Here is a 16,919-nt window from a genome sequence, read left to right as displayed (position 1 = left end):
AACATGTGTGTCTTTCTCCTTCTGGGATACCTCACTCAGAATAATCTTTTCTAGATCCCACTACTTGCCTGCAAATTTCATGATTTCCTTGTTTTTGATTGTTGAGTAGTATTCCATTGTGTAAAAATAGGAGATGAGGGAAGAAGGGTGGGGTTGGGAGGGAATGAGGGAGCGGGATACAGTGGGGATACAGAGTTAATAAAATGTAACTAATAATAAAAATAAAAGAAAAAAGAATGATTTATTCATTACTAAAATGATCAAAGATTTTCATTAATTTTACAAGTAAGAGAACAAAGGCATAAGAAACAGAATTTTCTTTATCACTTATTCATATTTTTGAAAAAAAATAATTGTGACAGAGTTATGAATTATTTCCAGGTGTTCTTTCAACATTTGACATAAATCTCAGAAGATTTTTTTATTTGTTTGTTTGTTTTTAGTAATTTCACTGTAAGGCTAGAAAATAAGTGGAGAATATACATATATTGACTCTTGAAATTAGAATCTCTGGTATGTTTCACTTAAGAAAGGACATTTAATTTCTAATATGTACACTTTCAAATTTACAGCTGTTTACAAGTCATTGCCTAAGACATTAACAGTAATCTATATATGCTTGCTACTTAAAACACTTTTCTGGATGTTGCTTACAAATGTGTGTACAGCAGTAAGAGATATACAGCAGAGTAGTGTACAGCAAACAAGTTGGCTCTAACTACTATCAACTTTAAAAGAATTCAACTGTTCTAAAATCAGTTCTACCAACATTCTGGTAATGATTCTTTGAAAGCAAGAACCCTTCTCATTACTCAATGAACCACAAATTAAATAAACATAATAATATATTAGAAATTACAAAAACAATCAAGAAAGAAAATTAGAATATTCAGTCTCATATGCCTCAAACTGTATTTATAAAGAATAAATGTGTCTTGGGATCACTATTTCTAATAGACTCTGATACTTTCTCACCTAAAGACCTAAAGGTTTACAATTCTGGTTGTAATATAAAATATGTAGTAGCAAAAAATGATTTGGAAGACAAATAAGCATCAGAGGACAACCAAGGACAAACTTCATAAAATATATTCCTGCAAAGAGAAAGACTATGAAAAAAAAATCTATGTAAATGTGTATCATATGAAATGAAATGATATATGACCTGTGAATGTGTTGTCCTGACTTAACAACCAAATTAAAACAATTTTTCAGTCTAATAAAATGCAAGCCAATTACCAGAATATGTGTTCTGTTCCCATGTATGTCAATTAGTGAAAATCTAAGTAACAACTGCACAATTGTAATAATCAACCATCAAATAGATAGGAAGAGAGACAGAAAGATAGATGATAGATAAACTAACAACTGAAATAGCATCAAAATTTTGGAACCCATGTTTAATTGCTAAAAGAAATATTCTGTCCCTGGATCAATAGATAATTTTCTATCTCTTCCACTGTAATATATTTGAAGTTACCAAGAAATAAACAAAATGAAGCAAAGACTTAGTCCCAATTTCAAATATTGTAATTGCCACAGCCACTAAATATCTATATGAATTAGCCTCCATCGATTTGAAATATTGACCTTGAATCACATACAAAGAACTTATGCATGACAAACAATTGCAGTTATTATTGAAATGAGTAAAATCCTGATTAGCTCAAACTGAATAATTCCAATGAAATAAAAATATTAAAGTACTAAAAGAGGTACCAAAACTTAGGGCATTAAAAACACAATGCAAACCCCCTGGCAATAGGCAAAGAGACAGCTTGTTGGTGGTAGTATTCTTATACCAATCAGGGGAAGAGCAGTAGCCCTTTGTTCATCCCTGCTTAATGCCTGGCTTGGTGGCCAAAGCTGTCTTAAGCCTAGGACTTGTAAAAATAAAATTAAGTCATTCCAAATCCTGGCTGAGCAGTGCAGAAGAAAACAGAGACCTGTGACCCCCATGACACCCACACATCTGCCTTCCAGTGTAAGTTAAGCCATAGACACTCCACTTCACGCCATGTAGACCATGCTGGATGGAGGATGTCACCTGGTGGCCATTCAACTGTGTGGCCAACCTGTTTTGGGAGCCACCACAATGTGCAAGTACATGGTGGACATATGGAACAGAAAGAGAAGGGGAATATCCTGAGCATTATGAAGACAGGTGAAACGGGAGAATCAAGTGTGAAGAGTAGTGGTCACAGGGGACCACGTGGATGTCCAAAGGCTGGGCATAGCTGGCCTAGCTTCTTACTGGATGTGGAGCTCTGGAGAGCTGTCCCCATCTCTCACTATTGGCAGCACTTGAGGGATCTGGCCCTGAACCCCACATGGATAGGACATCAGAGCGGACCCTGATGGTGGAGCACAGTTGAGCTACATGGGAAAGCTGGCCCAGACATTCCTCTGCCCTGAAGTGACATGAGGGAGGAGTTGGAAGGGTTTGGGGATGGGAGAGGAATGCTTGAGGCATTCAGAAGTGCTGATCTCAGGGTCATGAAAGCAGGTGAGATGTGCCTTACCTACCCTGGCTCAGCACTCAGCAGCACCTCCTCTGGACAGCACAGTGGAGCTAACGTTGATGGTGGGGTCCCAGGTGAGCCATACCTGAGGCTAGAGCTAGGGGAGAGCTGGCCATGCCACTCCTCTGCCATGAGGTGGCATGGACGTGGGGGTGATGACTCCCCCAGCCCTCAGCCCCTCACCACCTAGGGAGTCAGTAGAATTGTCCCTGAGGTTAGGAGTTCTGGTAAACTGGCCCTGACACTTCCTTGTTGCCCCAGTCAAGAGAGTGGGTCCTGAGCCTTATGTAGGGAGTACAATAGTGCTGGCCCTGCTGGAGGGTGCATGGGTGGGCCAGCCCGAAGTGCGAAGGTCCAGGGGAGCTGGCTGCACCATTTGCCTGATGGGAAGTGGTGTGGGTGTGGGAGTGATGACCCCTTGCCCCTCCCCACCTGCAACAGTTGGAAGAACTGGTTCCAGGGTCATATGAATAGGTAATCTGACACTGCCTCTCACCAGGCAGAAGTATGGATGGCAGATCCGGAATGGGGAGGTGGGAATGTCAAGGATGAGCATCAATCAAAGACCATACATAGAGAGGACTTAGAACCCCTGCTCAGATGTAGCTCATATACAGCTCAGTCTCCATGTGGGTTCCCTAGTAATAAAAGAGACAGCCTCTGACATGAAATCAGGTGCCTGATCCTTGATCACTTCTCGTTGGTGGTACAACCTAACCAGACCACAGAGAAAGAGGATCCAGGTGGTCCTGATGGTAGCTGATAGGCTAGGATCAGATAGAAAAGGAGGAATTCCCCTATCAATAGACTAGGGAATCAGGATAGGTGAGCAAGAGAGAGGGAGGGTGGGACTGGGGGGAGATGAAGGATGACACTACAACTGGGATACAAAGTGAATAAGTAAAGAAGAGGAAAAAGAAGAAAATTAAGTAAAAAGTTTTCAGATTAAAAAGTTAGATTTTATGCTGTAATATTAATATTAACTTGAGCGCTTATGAATAAAAAAAATGGTTTTAGTTTAAAATGTGTCATGTTATTTTCTGGATATATGCCTAGGAGTGGTATGGCTGGATCTTGAGGAAGTGCTATTCCTAGTTGTCTGAGAAAGCACCAGAGAAGTTTACATTCTCACCAGCAGTGGACAAGGGTTCCCCTTTCTCCACAGCCTCTCCAGCATGTGTTGTCACTTGAGTTTTTCATGGTGGCCATTCTGATGGGTGTAAGATGAAATCTCAGGGTCGTTTTGATTTGCATTTCCCTAATGGCTAATGACTTTGAGCATTTCTTTAAGTGTTTCTCTGCCATTCGATATTCCTCTGTCAAGAATTCTCTGTTTAGCTCTGTTCCCCATTTTTTAATTGGATTACTTGGTTTGCTGCTTTTCAGCTTCAAAAGAGGCTCAAATACACAATAAGGACATTTGCACAACCATGTTTGTAGCAGTTTTATTTGTAATAGCCAGAAGATGGAAACAGCCCAGATGCCTCTCAACTGAAGCATGGATGCAGAAATTGTGGTACATTTACACAATGGAGTATTACTCAGCGATGAAAAATAAGGAAATCATGAAATTTGCAGGTAAATGGTGGGATCTGGAAAGAATCATCCTGAGTGAGCTGTCCCAGAAGCAGAAAGACACACATGGTATATACTCACTCATATAGACATATAAAATAGGATAAAAACCTACTAAAATCTGTACATCTAAAGAAACTAATCAAGAAAGAGGAGCCTGACTAAAATGCTCACTCCCCATTCTGAAAGGCAAAGAGGATGGACATCAGAAAAAGAAGAAAACAGGAAACAACCTAGAACCCTGCCACAGAGGGCCTCTGAAAGGCTCGGCCCTGCAGACCGAAGAAAGAAGAAGACAGAAAGAAAGAAAGAAAGCCCTGCAGACTATCAAAGCAGATGCTGAGACTTATGGGCAACTGTTGGACAGAGTCCATGGAATCTTATGTAAGAAGTGGGAAATAGTAAGATCTGGAGAGGACAGGAACCCCACAAGGAGAGCAACAGAACCAGAAAATTTGAACACAGGGGTCTTCCCAGAGACTCATACTCCAACCAAGTACCACGCATGAAGATAACCTAGAACCCCTGCACAGATATAGCACATGGCAGTTTAGTGTCCAAGTGGGTTACATAGTAATGGGAAGAGGGACTGCCTCTGACATAATCTGATTGGCCTGCTCTTTGATCACCTCCCCTTGAGGGGGGAGCAGCCTTACCAGGCCACAGAAGATTATAATGCAGCCACTCCTGATGAGAACTGATAGACTAAGATCCGAAGGAAAGAAAGGAGGACCTCCCTTATCAGTGGACTTGGGGAGGGGCATGCATGAAGAAGGAGGAGGGAGGTGGGACTGGGAGGGAAGGAGGAAGGGACTTATGGGGGGATACAAAATGAATAAAGTGTAATTAATAAAATAAAATTAAAAAAAACAAGTTCATATAAAAAAAGAAAGGTAAAGGGGATAGGCATCAGAAAAGGATGAAAGCAAGGAACAAGACAGGAGCCTACCCACTGAGTGTCTCTGAAAGACTCTATCCAGCAGTGTATTAAAGCAGATGCTGAGATTCATAGCCAAACTTTGGGCAGAGTGAAGGGAATCTTATGAAAGAAAAGGGAGAGAGAAAATCCTGGAGGGACTGGAGCTCCATAAAGACAACAACAAAACCAAGAAATCTGTTCAAAGGGGTCTTTTCTGAGATTAATACTCCAACCAAGGACCATGCATGAAGATAACCTAGAACCCCTTCACAGATGTAGCCCATGGTAGCTCCGTCTCCAAGTGGGTTCCCTAATAATGGAAACAGTTGCTGTCTTTGACATGAACTCAGTAGCTGGCTCTTTGATCACCTCCTGCTGTGAGATGGGGGTTGGATGAGCATTACCAGGCCATAGGGGAAGACAATGGAGATAGTCCTGATGAGACTTGATAAGCAGGTTCAGGTGGAAGGGGAAGAGGACCTCCCTATCAGTGGACTTGGGGAGGGGCATGAGAGAAGAAGAGGGAGGGAGGGTGTAGTTGGGAGGAGACAAGGGAGGGAGCTACAGCTGAGATACAAAGTGAATAAATTTTAAAAATAAAAGTAAAAATAAAACTAAAAAAGAAATTAAAAAAGAAAGAAAGGCAAACCTGAATTTAGTAATTACCTCCACTGGCTTGGCATGTGGGCAATTCTGGTGTGGTTTTCTTGACTAATGTTTGATGAAGAAGGAATCATCCCACTGAGAGGAGTGCCATTCCTTGCACCCAGGTGTTCCTGGGTTTTACTTTAAAACAAAATAGGATGAGCAAAACAGCGAACAACAATTTCATGTGAATTTTACCTCAATTCCTCCCTCCAGATTTCTGCTTGAATTCCTGCCCTGTCCTTCCTTGATGACATACTCTAACCTGTAAGATGTAATGAATCTTTTCCTCCTCAAGTTGTAAGTGTTTTATTATATTAACCCAACCAAACTAGGAAAGTAATTAAGTTAGAGAACTATATAGATAGAATGGGACATTTTTCAATAATTTGTACTTATAGAGGATGAGTCAGTAATTTGAAAGAAGGTATCTATAGATAGAGTGATGTCTAATTTTTTAGGAAAGGTTTAACAAAAGACAGTCACAATGAGACCTATTGTAATATTGTTAAATATCCAAGAAAAAAAGAGAATTTCGACTTATGTTAGTAAGGACACTTACAAGATAAAAAATAATAATAATAAGGCTAATGTAACACCACACTTCATAACAACAATTAGCGATGGCTCAGAAGATGGTGGCGGCTAGTGTGCAGCTTAGCTGAAGGGGAAAGAAACTGCAAGGCGGAAACTGGTGAATGAAGGTGCTGATCAACCCAGAACAGAGTTATCTAGACTTCCAGGAAGAAAGAGACTAACCATAATCTGAATCCATCTAGAATAAGGTCACGGCAGACTCCTCCGAGAGGAGACACCCCTGAGAGGTGATCCCCAGGCACTTCCCCGCACCCAACACCCTACTCCCTCTTCAGAGGAGGCAGGAGGCATCCAACAGAATCTGCCACAGACCACACTGTTTGTACCCCAACCCCAGAGAGAGCTGCAGCTCCCACAAAAACAAACAAACAAACAAACAAACAAACAAAAACCCGAGATGGGGATGGCAGAGGGAAAGAACAGAGAGGCAGCACACAGGACTGATGGACACTGAGTCCTGCTGCCACAGTGCCACAGAGCTGACTGTTAACCTACCCGCACATTTTCCACAGCAGGACCAAATCGGAGAGTAGAGAGCAAGGGGAACCCCTGTGAATTCCAACTGGTCCTGCAAGGGAGTGAGTGAGCCTTCTAGGGAGAGTTTGCCCCAGACCCAGAGCCTCTCCACACAAGCAACCAGACGAAAGCCCTGCCACCCACACCCCTAGTGTGGGCATCATAGGGATTCTTGGGATAGTAACCCCAACGCTGAAGCCTCTGCCTTGTGGGTCCACCAGTGTAATCCAGGTAAACAATCCCTGGATCCCTGACAGAACTGCATACTAGTTTGGCCTGTAGGCCACTGCAATAGTCAGAGAATCCACAAATGCACACTGTGCCTGCTAAAAGCGCATGCGAATAGCAACAGCGTCACATTACTTACTTAGGCAAAAGGGAAACCACAACACACACTCCCAAACCAGTGAACCTCTCTCACCTTCCTGAAAAAAAAGTCCAGAAAACAGAAAGAGACGATCATAGCCCAAACTACAAACTCGAGGAAAAAACAGTGAGGGATATAAATAACCAGATGGCTAGAGGCAGACGTAAGAACACACCCAACAAAAATCAGGACATAATGACCTCAACAGCAACCCCACAAAACAATGAACACTTCAATTCACTAGATAGGCAAGAAAACGACCTCAAAACTATGTTTGTCCAGCTATTAGAGGCCCATAAAGATGAAATGAACAAAGCCATCAGAGAAGTAGCCAAAAAAATAGAGACAAAGAGGAAATAAATAAAGCTCTCAGATAAATGACTACGAAAATTGAGGCAAACAAAGAAGAAATGAACAAAGCCCTCAAAGAAATGTCCACACAAATGAAGGCAAAAAAGAAGAAATAAACAAAGCTCTCATAAAAATACAGGCAATTATAGCCAAAGAAGTAGAGGCACAATTAGTGATACATAGAGAGGAAACGGACAAAAAAATAGAAGCTGTCATTGAAAAGCAGGACTCCACATTCAAACAGATGAAGGAAATGGTGCAAGACAGGAAAACAGAATTAGAATCAATAAAGAAAACACAAATAGAGAAAAACCTGGAGCAGGAGAACACAGAGAAAAGATCATGAACTACAAAGGTAAGCATCAAAAACAGATACAAGAGATGGAAGAAAGACTCTCAGGAGCCGAAGATACACTTGTGGAAATTGACATGCCTCTCAAAGAAAAAATAAAATCAGAAAAGTTCCAAACACAAAACATCCAAGAAATCAAGGACACCATGAAAAGACAAGATCTAAGAATAATAAGAGTAGAAGAAAAAGAAGACATCAGGCTCAAAGGTCTGGAAAATATTTTCAAGAAAATTATAGAAGAAAACTTTCCCAACTTAAAGGAGATGTCCATAAACATACAAGAGGCCTACAGAACACAAAGTAGACTAGACCAGAAAAGAAATTCTTCACATCACATCATAGTCAAAGCACTGAACCTACAGAACAAAGAAAAAAATTCCAAAAGCAGCAAGGGAAAAAGGCCAAGTAACATATGAAGGTAGACCTATCAGAAACACACCAGATTTTTCAACAGAAACTATGAAAGCCAGAAGGGCCTGGACAGAAATCATACAGCACTTAAGGGACCACAGATTCCAACCCAGACTATTATACCCAGCAAAACTTTCAATCAACATAGGTGGAGAATTCAAAATATTCCAGGATTTAAACAATATCTACATAATAACCCAGCTCCACAGAAGTTACTAGAAGGGAAACTCCAAACCAAAGAAAACAACTACATCTAAGGAAACAGAGGAAATAGATAACTACAAAAAAAAAAAAAAAACCCAAAAGAATACAAGCAATGAAACTCAGTGAAACTACCAACCTCACATCAAAAATAAGTAACAATTGTTGGTCACTAGTATCTATCAACATCAACAGACTCAACTCCCCAATAAAAAGACACAGACTAACAGAATGGTTGCGGAAACAGGATCCAACATTCTGTTGCATCCAAGAAACACATCTATGCAACAAAGATAAACACTACCTCAGAGTAAAGGGCTGGAAAAATGTTTTTCAAGTCAATGGTTCCAGAAAACAAGCTGGAGTGGCCATGCGAATATCTAATCCTGAGTGAGTTGTCCCAGAAGGAAAAAGACACACACAGTATATAATCACTCATATAGACATACAACATAGGACAAACCCACTAAAATCTATGCATCTAAAGAAACCAAGCAAGAGAAAGGACCCTAACTAAAATGTTCAATCCCCACCTGAAAGGCAAAGAGGATGGACATCAGAAGAAGAAGAAAACAGGAAACAACATAGAAACCTGCTACAGAGAGCCTCTGAAAGCCAGAAGAAAACAGGAAACAAACTAGGAACCTACCACAGAGGGCCTCTGAAAGCCTCTGCCCTGTAGACTATCAAAGCAGATGCTGAGCCTGATGGTCAACTGTCGGGCAGAGTGAATGGAATTTTATGTAAGAAGTGGTAAATAGCAAGAGTTGGAGAGGACAGGAACTCCACAAGGAGAGCAACAGAAAAAGAAAATTTGAACACAGGGAACTTCCCAGAGACTCATACTCCAACCAAGGACTATTCATGGAGATAACCTAGAACCCCTGCACAGATGTAGCCAATCGCAGGTCAGTGTCCAAGTGGGTTACCTAGTAATGGGAAGAGGGACTGCCTCTGACATAATATGATTGGCCTGCTCTTTGATCATCTCCCCCTGAGGGGGGAGCATCCCTACCAGGCCACAGAAGAGGACAATGCAGCCACTTTTGATGAGAACTGATAGACTAAGATCAGAAAGGAGAGGAGTGGACTATCAGTGGACTTGGGGAGGGGCATGCATGCAGAAGGGGAGGGAGGGAGGGATCTGGAGAAGAGGAGGGAGGGGCTTATGGAGGGATACAAAATGAATAAAGTGTAATTAATAAGAAATAAAAAGAGAGATTAAAAAAATAGAATTTCAACCCAAGTTAATCAAAAAAGATAAGGAGGGCCACTATATTCTCACCAAAGGAAAAATCCACCAAGAGAACATCACAATATTGAATATCTATGCCCCAAATACAAGAGCACCTACATTCGTAAATGAAACAATATTAAAGCTTAAATCACACATTGATCCTAATACCTTAATAGTGGGAGACTTCAACACTCCACTCACCCACTCACGCCAAGGGACAAATCAACTAGATAGAAAACAAATAGGGAAATAAAAGGACTTACAGATTCCCTAAATCAAATGGACCTAATAGACGTCTACAGATCTTTTCACCTAAACGCAAAAGAGTATACCTTCTTTTCAGGACCACATGGAACCTTCTCCAAAATAGACCAGATAGATGGTCATAAAGCAAGCCTCAACAGATACAAAAAGATTAAAATAATCCCTTCTATTCTATCTGACCACCATGGACTAAAGCTGGACCTCAACAACAACAGAAATAAGAAAAAGCCGACACGCACATGGAAACTGAACAACTTGCTACTCAATGACAGCTGGGATAAGGAAGAAAGAAAGAAAGAAATTAAAGACTTCCTAGAATTAAATGAAAATGAAGGTACAACATACCCAAATTTATGGGAAACATTAAAAGCAATGCTCAGAGGAAAAGTTATAGCACTAGTGCCTTCAAGAAGAAATCTGTAACATCACATACAAGCACCTTAATGACCCAACTGAAAAGCCTAGAAAAAAAGAAGCAGATATACCCTAGAGAAGCAGAAGGCTGGAAATAATCAAAATCAGGGCTGAAATCAATCAATTAGAAACAAATAAAACTATTCAAAGAATCAATGAAACAAAACGCTGGTTCTTTGAGAAAATCAACAAGATAGACAAACCCTTAGCCAAACTAACTAAAAAGCAGAGAGAATCTATCCAAATCAGCAAAATCAGAAAAAAAAAAGGTAACATAACTGCAGACACTGAAGAAATTCAAAAAATCTTTAGGTCATACTATAAAAGCCTATATGGCACAAAATTTGAAAATCTAAATGAAATGGACAATTTTCTTAATAGATTCCATCTTCCAACATTAAGTCAAGATCAGGTAGAAAGACTGAATAGCCCTATATTCCTGAAGGAATTTGAAGCAGTCATTCAAAGTCTCCCCTCAAAAAAAGCCCTGGGCCAGATGATTTCAGCGCAGAATTCAAAGAAGTGCTAACACCAATTCTCCTCAAATTATTCCACAAAATAGAAACAGAAGGAACATTAACAAACTCATTCTATGAAACGACAATCACCTTGATACCTAAACCACACAAAGACCCAACAATAAAAGAAAACTTCAGACCTATCTCTCTTATGAACATTGACACAAAAATACTCAATAAAATACTTGCAAACTGATCCAAGAACACATCAAAGATATCATCCACCATGAACAAATAGGCTTCATCCCAGGCATGCAAGGGTGGTTCAACATACAGAAATCCATCAATGTAATCCACCACATAAACAAACTGAAGGAGAAAAACCACATGATCATCTCCTTAGATGCCTAAAAAGCATTTGACAAAGTCCAACACCCATACATGTTTAAAGTCTTGGAGAGATCAGGGATACAAGGCACATACTTAAACATAGTAAAGGCAATATACAGTAAGCCTATAGCCAACATCAAACTTAATGGAGAGAAACTTAAATCAATCCCACTGAAATCAGGGACAAGACAAGGCTGCCCACTCTCTCCATATCTCTTCAACATAGTACTTGAAGTCCTAGCCAGAGCTATAAGACAAGTAAAGGAGAACGAAGGGGATACAAATCGGAAAGGAAGAGGTCAAAGTGTCACTATTTGCAGAAATGATAGTATACATGAAGGACCCCAAATTTCAACTAGAGAACTCCTTCAGCTGATAAACACTTTCAGCAAAGTGGCTGAATGCAAAATCAACTCAAAAAAAAAAAAAAAAAAAAAACAGAAGCCCTCCTGTATACCAAAGACAAAAGGGCCGAGAAAGAAATTAGGGAAACAACACCCTTCACAATAGCCACTAATAACATAAAGTACCTTGGGGTGACTCTAACCAAGCAAGTGAAAGACCTGTTTGAGAAAAACATCAAGTCTCTGAAGAAATAAATTGAAGAAGATATCAGAAGATGGAAAGATCTCCCATGCTCATAAATTGGTAGGATTAACATGGTGAAAATGGCCATCCTGCCAAAGCAATCTACAGATTCAGTGTAATTCCCATCAAAATTCCAACTCAATTCTTTACAGACCTTGAAAAAAAGGTTCTCAGCTTCATATGGAAAAACAAAAAACCCATAATCTCCAAAACAATCCTGTACAACAACAGATCATCTGGAGGTATCTCCATCCCTGATCTCAAACTGTACTACAGAGTAATAGTAATAAAAACTGCATGGTATTGGCATAAAAACAGAAAGTAGGATCAATGGAACTGCATAGAAGACCCAGAAATAAACCCACATACCTATGAATACTCGATTTTTGACAAAGAAGCCAAAATCATTCAATAGAAAAAAAAGACAGCATCTTCAACAAATGGTGCTGGTCCAACTGGATGTCTACATGCAGAAAAATGAAAATAGATCCATATTTATCACCGTGCACAAAACTAAAATCCAAGTGGATCAAAGACCTCAACATAAAACCAGATACTCTAAATTTGTTAGAAGAAAAAGTGGGGAACAGCCTAGAACTCATTGGCACAGGAGACAACTTCCTGAACAGAACACCAACAAGCTCTAAGAGCAACAATCAATAAATGGGACCTCATGAAACTGAAAGCTTCTGTAGAGCAAAGGACACTGTCATCAAAACACAATGAGAGCCTATAGATTGGGAAAGAATCTTCACCAACCCTTTATCTGACAGAGGGCTAATATCTATTATATACAAAGAACTAAAGAAGATGAAAAACAACAAACCAAGTAATCCAATTAAAAAATGGGGAACAGAGCTAAACAGAGAATTCTCGACAGAGGAATATCGAATGGCAGAGAAACACTTAAAGAAATGCTCAATTTCATTAGCCATTAGGGAAATACAAATTAAAACGACACTGAGATTTTACCTTACACCTATCAGAATGGACAAAATGAAAAACTCAAGTGACAACACATGCTGGAGAGGTTGTGGAGAAAGGGGTACCCTCCTCCATTTCTGGTGGGTATGTAAACTTGTACAACCACTTTGGAAGTCTATCTGGTGCTTTCTCAGACATTTAGGAATAGTGCTTCCTCAAGACCCAGCTATACCACTGCTAGGTATATACCCAAAATTTGCTCAAGTACACAACAGGGATATTTGCTCAACCATGTTTATAGCAGTTTTATTTGTAATAGCCAGAACCTGGAGACAACCCAGATGTCCATCAATGGAGGAATGGATAAAGAAATTGTGATATTTTTACACAATGGAATACCACTCAGCAATCAAAAAGGATGAAATCATGAAATTTGCAGGCAAATGGTGGGATCTAGAAAAGATCATTCTGAGTGAAATATTCCAGAAGGAGAAAGACAAACATAGTATATACTCGCTTATATAGACCTATAAGATATGATAAACATAATGAAATCTATACACCTAAAAATGATATTCAAGAGAGCGTACACAGGGCAAGATGATCAATACTCATTTAGAAAAACAGATGGGATGTGCATTGAACATATGACAGGAGTCTACCGCAGAAGGCATCTGAAAAACTCTACCTGGCAGTTTTTCAAAGCAGACACTAAGACTCATAACCAAACCTTCGGCAGAATACAGGGAATCATATGAAAGAAGGGGAGTTAGTGTGATGGGGAAAGGATAGGAGCTCCACAGGACTAAATATATCTGGGCACAGGGTCTTTTCTGAGACTGACTTTCAACCAAGGACCATGTATGGATATAACCTATAACCTCTGCTCAGATGTAGCCCGTGGTAGCTCAGTAACCAATTGGTTTCCCATAGTAAGGGGAACAAGGACTATCTCTAACAGGAACTCAGTGGCTGGCTCTTTGACCTCCCCACCCCCCAAGGAGGAGAAGTCCTGTTAAGCCACAGAGGAGGACTTTGCAGCCAGTCCTGAAGATACCTGATAAAACAGGGTCATAGGTCCCCCCCATCAGTGGGCTTGGAAAGGGGCAGGGTGGAGATGAGAAAGGGAGGGTAAGATTGGGAGGGAATGAGGGAGCGGGATACAGCTGGGATACAGAGTTAATAAAATGTAACTAATAAGAAAAAAATAAAAATTAAAAAAAACAATTAGCACAAGATGTTAAATCTTTATAAACAAGGTACTGATATAAACGAAAGGGATCAAACACTCCATGGACAAAGGATAAGATAATGTGCCATTACAAAGTCCAACAGACCATTCTTAAATTTGAAAGTTGACAGATAATACAGCTGCTATATCCCTCTGTAGAGAAAAAAAAATCAATGTTAAACCATTTCAATTAAAAAGTGGACCAAAAATATATAAAGTCAATAAGGACTTCAGTAACAAATCAGTAAATAAGCATTTCCCTGAAAAAACAAACTTGAAGGTTCTAGAAGTAATGGAATGTGGAGGTGTTAGAAAAGTAAAATGCCCTGATTTTATCAATTATATGTTAATTACATATTAATCATTTTACATATTATATCAATACATATTTCATTAATTATATATTAATCATTTTATTTTAGACATAAATATTTTAGTCTCTGATTTGGTTATGATACACTATATACAAATATAAATTTAATATACTAAGGTATTTAAATCATTAACATTAAATATTTTAAGTCTTTATTTTATCTAATCAATATGATTATATGTGAATAATGCTTACAAAGCAGGAATGAACACCTAGAACCACAAAAATAATAACTTAGAATTATGCGATGCATGCAGTGATTTAATTTATTCTGTTCTTGAAAGGAAAAAAAATGTCAAAATTAAAATGTATTAGTCTGTAACCCTGTGTCAGGTAAGAGAAAATGGACAGAGTTACCAAACACATAAGCCACTTTGATCCATAGCAGTTGATTATCTAATGATACAGATTAAAATCCACTTGGAAAACTGAAAGGAAAATGTGCTCTTGTTCCAAAGAAAATATTAGAACCCGGCATCACATATGGGAAAAGATAAGTGACTAATGGTAATTTCTGTCCATGTATTGCTTATGTTAGACTTTCTGCCATTCTCTCAGTTCTGAGCTATTTTCCTGAACTCCTACATTGAAACTTCTGATAATTTTACATATGCAGTAGAGAAGCTCCTCTGGGCCAAGAGCTCCCAATCAATCTTTAATGTTAGATAGCAATTATATAAAAAAGGTGAGTTCCCATATATCAAACATCAGCAAACATCCCATTTAGCAGCTTTCCCAAGCTTCAAAGACTCAAGTATATACATTCTGTTTTCTTTTCTCTTTTTTTCTTGAAAATAGTTTTTTTCTCATACAGTATATCTTATAGTTTTACCTCCCTCTATTCCTCCCTGTTCTTCTCCACTTGCCCTCCCATCTAGATCTACTTCCTTTCTGTCTCTCATTAGAAAAGAACAGGCTTCTTAGAGACAAAAAAACAAATATAATAAGATACAATAACGTAGGCATAGAATTTTCACCAAACCTACTTTTACCTCCCTTCCAACCCCAACTCCCCACCTTAGGTAGGAGATTAGTAAGTAAAAGGGCTGTAGACTTCTTTTATCTACTTCCTGCTGACTAGGGTCAATGGTTCTTTAGAGGATTAACAAACTCAGTCATCAGCAGTAACACAAAGTCAGCTAAAACTGCAAGACTCAGTTGGATTGCCCTGAAAATTTCTTTGAAATGTTTCTCTCTGGGAAGTTGTGTGGAAGCACGAAGATCAGTGCAGGGATGTCAATCCAAAAAGTGATGTCACATTGTACCTGGGCCTATATATGTATCTTCTCTTCAAAGTTCAACCACAGATGTTCTAAGATGGCCAAAATTCAGGTACCTCAAATGAGAGAGCTCACAGCAACACATCATGTGTCCTCTCACAAGCCAACTTCTAGGAAAACATCATATGCCCAGCCTACAGCACAAGATCACAGGACAAAACCAAGTCTTCAAAGAACCCAGAAACTTCCATTTCATAGTAAGATAAAGCAAAAAGTTTTACATATCAAAGTTAAACAAGGCAACCCATCAGAAGCAAAGAGTCCAATGAACAGGCACAAGAATCAGAAAAAAAAAATATTCTCACACTCAGCACTTCCATAAAAATAATTAGGTAAATGTTATATCTACAGAGGACCTATTAAGACCCATGTAAACCCTATGCTTGATCTCCAGTCTCTACGACTTCATCTGTGTCTTGAATAGTAGATTCAGAGGGCCTTGTTCTCATAGAATACTCATACTCTCTGGCTCTTATGCTCTTTTCTGCCTCCTCTCCCTGAGCCTGAGAGGAGGAATTTGATGGACATATCTCTTTTTGACTTTCCATGTAATATCTGACTGTGTAGATTCTTATTTGTAGCCCAGTAGTAATTGGTTTTAAGCTAGATTTTACGCTAGGTGTTCTCTGGTTCCTGGTCACTCAAACAATGTCCAATGTGAGTTCTGTCTCATGAAGTGAGCCTTAAGTCAAATCCAACATTGGTTGGGTGCTTTCACAAGTTCTGTATCACCATTGCTCTGGAATATCTTGCAGCCATGACATTGTAGGTTAAAGGTTTTGTGACTGGGTTGGTATTTACATTTCTCTTTTGGTAACCTGTAGAATATCTTCCCACACCAGAAATTCTAGAATTAGGGGTAAAGGATTCATATAGGCACCAGCTGGAGTTCTCCATGTTCAATAAGTTGTGTGGGTGTTGTTCTGGAAAATGGGACCCCATTCAGAGCTAGAACGAGAAAGAAGTTTAGTCACAGAGATGTCTCAAGAAGTCAAGTTAACTAGCAGCTCATTATTTCATCATTGAAGCTCATGGTAAATTCATCAACATTAAAATTAAAGTTTATGGACTACAAAAATTCAACATTTGATTTTTTTTTTACTGATTGTGTATTCTTAACTTTTCAATTATTTTTATTTTATTAATTATAGTTTATTCAATTTGTAGCCCCACTGTACCTCCTTCCTCTCCTCCCAATCACACCATCCCTTTTCCCATCCATGTCCCTCTCCCAGTCCCCTGATAAGGGAGGTCCTCCTCCTCTTCCTCTGATCCTAGTCTATTAGGTCTTATCAGGAGTCGGT

The 16,919-nt window shown here is 39.3% G+C and overlaps 1 non-coding gene across 1 annotated transcript; it reads left to right on the top strand.

Annotated features, from left to right (window-relative positions):
- The first annotated feature begins 1,750 nt into the window (after positions 1-1,750).
- On the top strand, positions 1,751-1,890 carry LOC129670862 (small nucleolar RNA SNORA48). Its single transcript, XR_008719270.1, has one exon. It is a non-coding gene; the product is annotated as a small nucleolar RNA SNORA48 (small nucleolar RNA).
- Positions 1,891-16,919: the final 15,029 nt, after the last annotated feature.

Source organism: Psammomys obesus, unplaced genomic scaffold (assembly GCF_907164565.1).
Source record: "Psammomys obesus unplaced genomic scaffold, mPsaObe1.curated_primary_1811, whole genome shotgun sequence".
Taxonomy (NCBI): Eukaryota; Metazoa; Chordata; class Mammalia; order Rodentia; family Muridae; genus Psammomys; species Psammomys obesus.
This window is presented reverse-complemented; position numbering and strand designations above follow the sequence as displayed.